Here is a 7212-nt window from a genome sequence, read left to right as displayed (position 1 = left end):
AATGTAGACCATGAGTCTATGGCTCTGGTGCTTGTTAAAGGTCTGAGCTGGTCTTTCCTGCGTAAGTATATGGACATTTTGAAATGTAGACTATCTGTCTATGGCTCTGGTGCTTGTTAAAGCTCCGAGCTGGTCTTTCCTGCGTAAGTATCGGGGACGGTTCACGTACGGGTCTCCGAGCGCCTGTTCGGTTCCGTCGCGGCCGTATTGCGTAAAATTTTAGATAAGGACAGTGGGAATCTCGTTAATCCATGCACGCGCCTTCCTGATATGTTCGGGCATAGGCTGCGGTTGTCAAGGTGGTGGTAGTTAGTCCCGCCGTTTACCCGCGCTCGGCATCTCGATCCTTCTCTGAACGGATCCGAACGCGATCTGCTGAGCTGGTCTTTCCTGCGTAAGTATATGGACATTTTGAAATGTAGACTATCTGTCTATGGCTCTGGTGCTTGTTAAAGCTCCGAGCTGGTCTTTCCTGCGTAAGTATCGGGGACGGTTCACGTACGGGTCTCCGAGCGCCTGTTCGGTTCCGTCGCGGCCGTATTGCGTAAAATTTTAGATAAGGACAGTGGGAATCTCGTTAATCCATGCACGCGCCTTCCTGATATGTTCGGGCATAGGCTGCGGTTGTCAAGGTGGTGGTAGTTAGTCCCGCCGTTTACCCGCGCTCGGCATCTCGATCCTTCTCTGAACGGATCCGAACGCGATCTTAGTTAGGGACATTTTGAATTGTAGACCATGAGTCTATGGCTCTGGTGCTTGTTAAAGGTCTGAGCTGGTCTTTCCTACGTAAGTATATGGACATTTTGAAATGTAGACTATCTGTCTATGGCTCTGGTGCTTGTTAAAGCTCCGAGCTGGTCTTTCCTGCGTAAGTATCGGGGACGGTTCACGTACGGGTCTCCGAGCGCCTGTTCGGTTCCGTCGCGGCCGTATTGCGTAAAATTTTAGATAAGGACAGTGGGAATCTCGTTAATCCATGCACGCGCCTTCCTGATATGTTCGGGCATAGGCTGCGGTTGTCAAGGTGGTGGTAGTTAGTCCCGCCGTTTACCCGCGCTCGGCATCTCGATCCTTCTCTGAACGGATCCGAACGCGATCTGCTGAGCTGGTCTTTCCTGCGTAAGTATATGGACATTTTGAAATGTAGACTATCTGTCTATGGCTCTGGTGCTTGTTAAAGCTCCGAGCTGGTCTTTCCTGCGTAAGTATCGGGGACGGTTCACGTACGGGTCTCCGAGCGCCTGTTCGGTTCCGTCGCGGCCGTATTGCGTAAAATTTTAGATAAGGACAGTGGGAATCTCGTTAATCCATGCACGCGCCTTCCTGATATGTTCGGGCATAGGCTGCGGTTGTCAAGGTGGTGGTAGTTAGTCCCGCCGTTTACCCGCGCTCGGCATCTCGATCCTTCTCTGAACGGATCCGAACGCGATCTTAGTTAGGGACATTTTGAAATGTAGACCATGAGTCTATGGCTCTGGTGCTTGTTAAAGGTCTGAGCTGGTCTTTCCTGCGTAAGTATATGGACATTTTGAAATGTAGACTATCTGTCTATGGCTCTGGTGCTTGTTAAAGCTCCGAGCTGGTCTTTCCTGCGTAAGTATCGGGGACGGTTCACGTACGGGTCTCCGAGCGCCTGTTCGGTTCCGTCGCGGCCGTATTGCGTAAAATTTTAGATAAGGACAGTGGGAATCTCGTTAATCCATGCACGCGCCTTCCTGATATGTTCGGGCATAGGCTGCGGTTGTCAAGTTGGTGGTAGTTAGTCCCGCCGTTTACCCGCGCTCGGCATCTCGATCCTTCTCTGAACGGATCCGAACGCGATCTGCTGAGCTGGTCTTTCCTGCGTAAGTATATGGACATTTTGAAATGTAGACTATCTGTCTATGGCTCTGGTGCTTGTTAAAGCTCCGAGCTGGTCTTTCCTGCGTAAGTATCGGGGACGGTTCACGTACGGGTCTCCGAGCGCCTGTTCGGTTCCGTCGCGGCCGTATTACGTAAAATTTTAGATAAGGACAGTGGGAATCTCGTTAATCCATGCACGCGCCTTCCTGATATGTTCGGGCATAGGCTGCGGTTGTCAAGGTGGTGGTAGTTAGTCCCGCCGTTTACCCGCGCTCGGCATCTCGATCCTTCTCTGAACGGATCCGAACGCGATCTTAGTTAGGGACATTTTGAATTGTAGACCATGAGTCTATGGCTCTGGTGCTTGTTAAAGGTCTGAGCTGGTCTTTCCTACGTAAGTATATGGACATTTTGAAATGTAGACTATCTGTCTATGGCTCTGGTGCTTGTTAAAGCTCCGAGCTGGTCTTTCCTGCGTAAGTATCGGGGACGGTTCACGTACGGGTCTCCGAGCGCCTGTTCGGTTCCGTCGCGGCCGTATTGCGTAAAATTTTAGATAAGGACAGTGGGAATCTCGTTAATCCATGCACGCGCCTTCCTGATATGTTCGGGCATAGGCTGCGGTTGTCAAGGTGGTGGTGGTAGTTAGTCCCGCCGTTTACCCGCGCTCGGCATCTCGATCCTTCTCTGAACGGATCCGAACGCGATCTTAGTTAGGGACATTTTGAATTGTAGACCATGAGTCTATGGCTCTGGTGCTTGTTAAAGGTCTGAGCTGGTCTTTCCTACGTAAGTATATGGACATTTTGAAATGTAGACTATCTGTCTATGGCTCTGGTGCTTGTTAAAGCTCCGAGCTGGTCTTTCCTGCGTAAGTATCGGGGACGGTTCACGTACGGGTCTCCGAGCGCCTGTTCGGTTCCGTCGCGGCCGTATTGCGTAAAATTTTAGATAAGGACAGTGGGAATCTCGTTAATCCATGCACGCGCCTTCCTGATATGTTCGGGCATAGGCTGCGGTTGTCAAGGTGGTGGTAGTTAGTCCCGCCGTTTACCCGCGCTCGGCATCTCGATCCTTCTCTGAACGGATCCGAACGCGATCTTAGTTAGGGACATTTTGAAATGTAGACCATGAGTCTATGGCTCTGGTGCTTGTTAAAGGTCTGAGCTGGTCTTTCCTGCGTAAGTATATGGACATTTTGAAATGTAGACTATCTGTCTATGGCTCTGGTGCTTGTTAAAGCTCCGAGCTGGTCTTTCCTGCGTAAGTATCGGGAACGGTTCACGTACGGGTCTCCGAGCGCCTGTTCGGTTCCGTCGCGGCAGTATTGCGTAAAATTTTAGATAAGGACAGTGGGAATCTCGTTAATCCATGCACGCGCCTTCCTGATATGTTCGGGCATAGGCTGCGGTTGTCAAGGTGGTGGTAGTTAGTCCCGCCGTTTACCCGCGCTCGGCATCTCGATCCTTCTCTGAACGGATCCGAACGCGATCTTAGTTAGGGACATTTTGAATTGTAGACCATGAGTCTATGGCTCTGGTGCTTGTTAAAGGTCTGAGCTGGTCTTTCCTACGTAAGTATATGGACATTTTGAAATGTAGACTATCTGTCTATGGCTCTGGTGCTTGTTAAAGCTCCGAGCTGGTCTTTCCTGCGTAAGTATCGGGGACGGTTCACGTACGGGTCTCCGAGCGCCTGTTCGGTTCCGTCGCGGCCGTATTGCGTAAAATTTTAGATAAGGACAGTGGGAATCTCGTTAATCCATGCACGCGCCTTCCTGATATGTTCGGGCATAGGCTGCGGTTGTCAAGGTGGTGGTAGTTAGTCCCGCCGTTTACCCGCGCTCGGCATCTCGATCCTTCTCTGAACGGATCCGAACGCGATCTTAGTTAGGGACATTTTGAAATGTAGACCATGAGTCTATGGCTCAGGTGCTTGTTAAAGGTCTGAGCTGGTCTTTCCTGCGTAAGTATATGGACATTTTGAAATGTAGACTATCTGTCTATGGCTCTGGTGCTTGTTAAAGCTCCGAGCTGGTCTTTCCTGCGTAAGTATCGGGGACGGTTCACGTACGGGTCTCCGAGCGCCTGTTCGGTTCCGTCGCGGCCGTATTACGTAAAATTTTAGATAAGGACAGTGGGAATCTCGTTAATCCATGCACGCGCCTTCCTGATATGTTCGGGCATAGGCTGCGGTTGTCAAGGTGGTGGTAGTTAGTCCCGCCGTTTACCCGCGCTCGGCATCTCGATCCTTCTCTGAACGGATCCGAACGCGATCTTAGTTAGGGACATTTTGAAATGTAGACCATGAGTCTATGGCTCTGGTGCTTGTTAAAGGTCTGAGCTGGTCTTTCCTGCGTAAGTATATGGACATTTTGAAATGTAGACTATCTGTCTATGGCTCTGGTGCTTGTTAAAGCTCCGAGCTGGTCTTTCCTGCGTAAGTATCGGGGACGGTTCACGTACGGGTCTCCGAGCGCCTGTTCGGTTCCGTCGCGGCCGTATTGCGTAAAATTTTAGATAAGGACAGTGGGAATCTCGTTAATCCATGCACGCGCCTTCCTGATATGTTCGGGCATAGGCTGCGGTTGTCAAGGTGGTGGTAGTTAGTCCCGCCGTTTACCCGCGCTCGGCATCTCGATCCTTCTCTGAACGGATCCGAACGCGATCTGCTGAGCTGGTCTTTCCTGCGTAAGTATATGGACATTTTGAAATGTAGACTATCTGTCTATGGCTCTGGTGCTTGTTAAAGCTCCGAGCTGGTCTTTCCTGCGTAAGTATCGGGGACGGTTCACGTACGGGTCTCCGAGCGCCTGTTCGGTTCCGTCGCGGCCGTATTGCGTAAAATTTTAGATAAGGACAGTGGGAATCTCGTTAATCCATGCACGCGCCTTCCTGATATGTTCGGGCATAGGCTGCGGTTGTCAAGGTGGTGGTAGTTAGTCCCGCCGTTTACCCGCGCTCGGCATCTCGATCCTTCTCTGAACGGATCCGAACGCGATCTGCTGAGCTGGTCTTTCCTGCGTAAGTATATGGACATTTTGAAATGTAGACTATCTGTCTATGGCTCTGGTGCTTGTTAAAGCTCCGAGCTGGTCTTTCCTGCGTAAGTATCGGGGACGGTTCACGTACGGGTCTCCGAGCGCCTGTTCGGTTCCGTCGCGGCCGTATTGCGTAAAATTTTAGATAAGGACAGTGGGAATCTCGTTAATCCATGCACGCGCCTTCCTGATATGTTCGGGCATAGGCTGCGGTTGTCAAGGTGGTGGTAGTTAGTCCCGCCGTTTACCCGCGCTCGGCATCTCGATCCTTCTCTGAACGGATCCGAACGCGATCTTAGTTAGGGACATTTTGAAATGTAGACCATGAGTCTATGGCTCTGGTGCTTGTTAAAGGTCTGAGCTGGTCTTTCCTGCGTAAGTATATGGACATTTTGAAATGTAGACTATCTGTCTATGGCTCTGGTGCTTGTTAAAGCTCCGAGCTGGTCTTTCCTGCGTAAGTATCGGGGACGGTTCACGTACGGGTCTCCGAGCGCCTGTTCGGTTCCGTCGCGGCCGTATTGCGTAAAATTTTAGATAAGGACAGTGGGAATCTCGTTAATCCATGCACGCGCCTTCCTGATATGTTCGGGCATAGGCTGCGGTTGTCAAGTTGGTGGTAGTTAGTCCCGCCGTTTACCCGCGCTCGGCATCTCGATCCTTCTCTGAACGGATCCGAACGCGATCTGCTGAGCTGGTCTTTCCTGCGTAAGTATATGGACATTTTGAAATGTAGACTATCTGTCTATGGCTCTGGTGCTTGTTAAAGCTCCGAGCTGGTCTTTCCTGCGTAAGTATCGGGAACGGTTCACGTACGGGTCTCCGAGCGCCTGTTCGGTTCCGTCGCGGCAGTATTGCGTAAAATTTTAGATAAGGACAGTGGGAATCTCGTTAATCCATGCACGCGCCTTCCTGATATGTTCGGGCATAGGCTGCGGTTGTCAAGGCGGTGGTAGTTAGTCCCGCCGTTTACCCGCGCTCGGCATCTCGATCCTTCTCTGAACGGATCCGAACGCGATCTGCTGAGCTGGTCTTTCCTGCGTAAGTATATGGACATTTTGAAATGTAGACTATCTGTCTATGGCTCTGGTGCTTGTTAAAGCTCCGAGCTGGTCTTTCCTGCGTAAGTATCGGGGACGGTTCACGTACGGGTCTCCGAGCGCCTGTTCGGTTCCGTCGCGGCAGTATTGCGTAAAATTTTAGATAAGGACAGTGGGAATCTCGTTAATCCATGCACGCGCCTTCCTGATTTGTTCGGGCATAGGCTGCGGTTGTCAAGGCGGTGGTAGTTAGTCCCGCCGTTTACCCGCGAACGATATCTCGATAAGTTAAAATTCAAAATGGTCCAAAGGTTAGGCTACTTTCGTAACTAATCGTATTACAATGCATGACCTTTTTTGATTAATGTGGTTTCTATTTAAAGCAGGTTTTACAGTTTTACCTAATTGTCAGTTTTCTGAATGTCTAAACTATTTTCGTCCAATTTTTTTGATTAATTCATTCCAATCGAAGGTTGTACGTATTATCGGTTGCGACGATACAGAATTCCATGTATCTGTGATTGATGAGCATGTCTTCATGTTCGTTGATCCTTCATTTCATTAGAACCAAATATAGTTGCCATGTGATATCGATTTGGCTCTGAATTCTCGTCATGTCGAATTGGTATTATATGGTCCCTCATAAGTAGGTGCACTTGAAGGTTCGTCAAATTATGCGGGCGTCCTCCCGCTATATTCAGGTATACATCGGAGGTTTTAATGCAGTTGTAACTGGCCTCACCGTTTAACCGCATATGATATACTGAAACGCGGATTTTATTCGCCATCGGACCGAACGGGCTCTAGAAGTACAATGCGGGTAATGATCGAATTCAGATGAATGGAATTAGTCTCCAATTCAATTTCCGCACGGGGCGATGTTTTTTAATTGTTTTTTGATAGTTCATCGCATTAGGTCTGAAAACTGTATATTTAATAGTCTCATAAGGTATAACTTATAAACGTATCTTGTGGTTCGTCTTCGAACTGAACGTACATTTAAGACAATGTTCCGAATTAAAATAGTGAATTTAATTCTGGAAATCGTAAGAAAATGTTTCCAAACATGATAATAGAATACAAAAAGAGTATAGGCTAGGTGCTTATCGGTTAAGATGAATGATATCCTTAAGTTTACACAACGTTCTGTAAAACGAATTTAGCAAAATAAAAGAGATTTACATCCCTTGTATTTGTCTTTATATACATACGCATATTATATGCAATATACTTATGTACGGAAAATGTTCCCAAGAACGAATTTAGACAAATAAAAAGGCGAATAGAAAA

Source organism: Rhynchophorus ferrugineus, unplaced genomic scaffold (genome assembly GCF_030347505.1).
Source record: "Rhynchophorus ferrugineus isolate W39M unplaced genomic scaffold, kcgeb_rfMv2 rfM658, whole genome shotgun sequence".
Lineage (NCBI taxonomy): Eukaryota > Metazoa > Arthropoda > Insecta > Coleoptera > Curculionidae > Rhynchophorus > Rhynchophorus ferrugineus.
The sequence above is the reverse complement of the archived record's forward strand: the minus strand, read 5'-3'. Positions refer to the sequence as shown.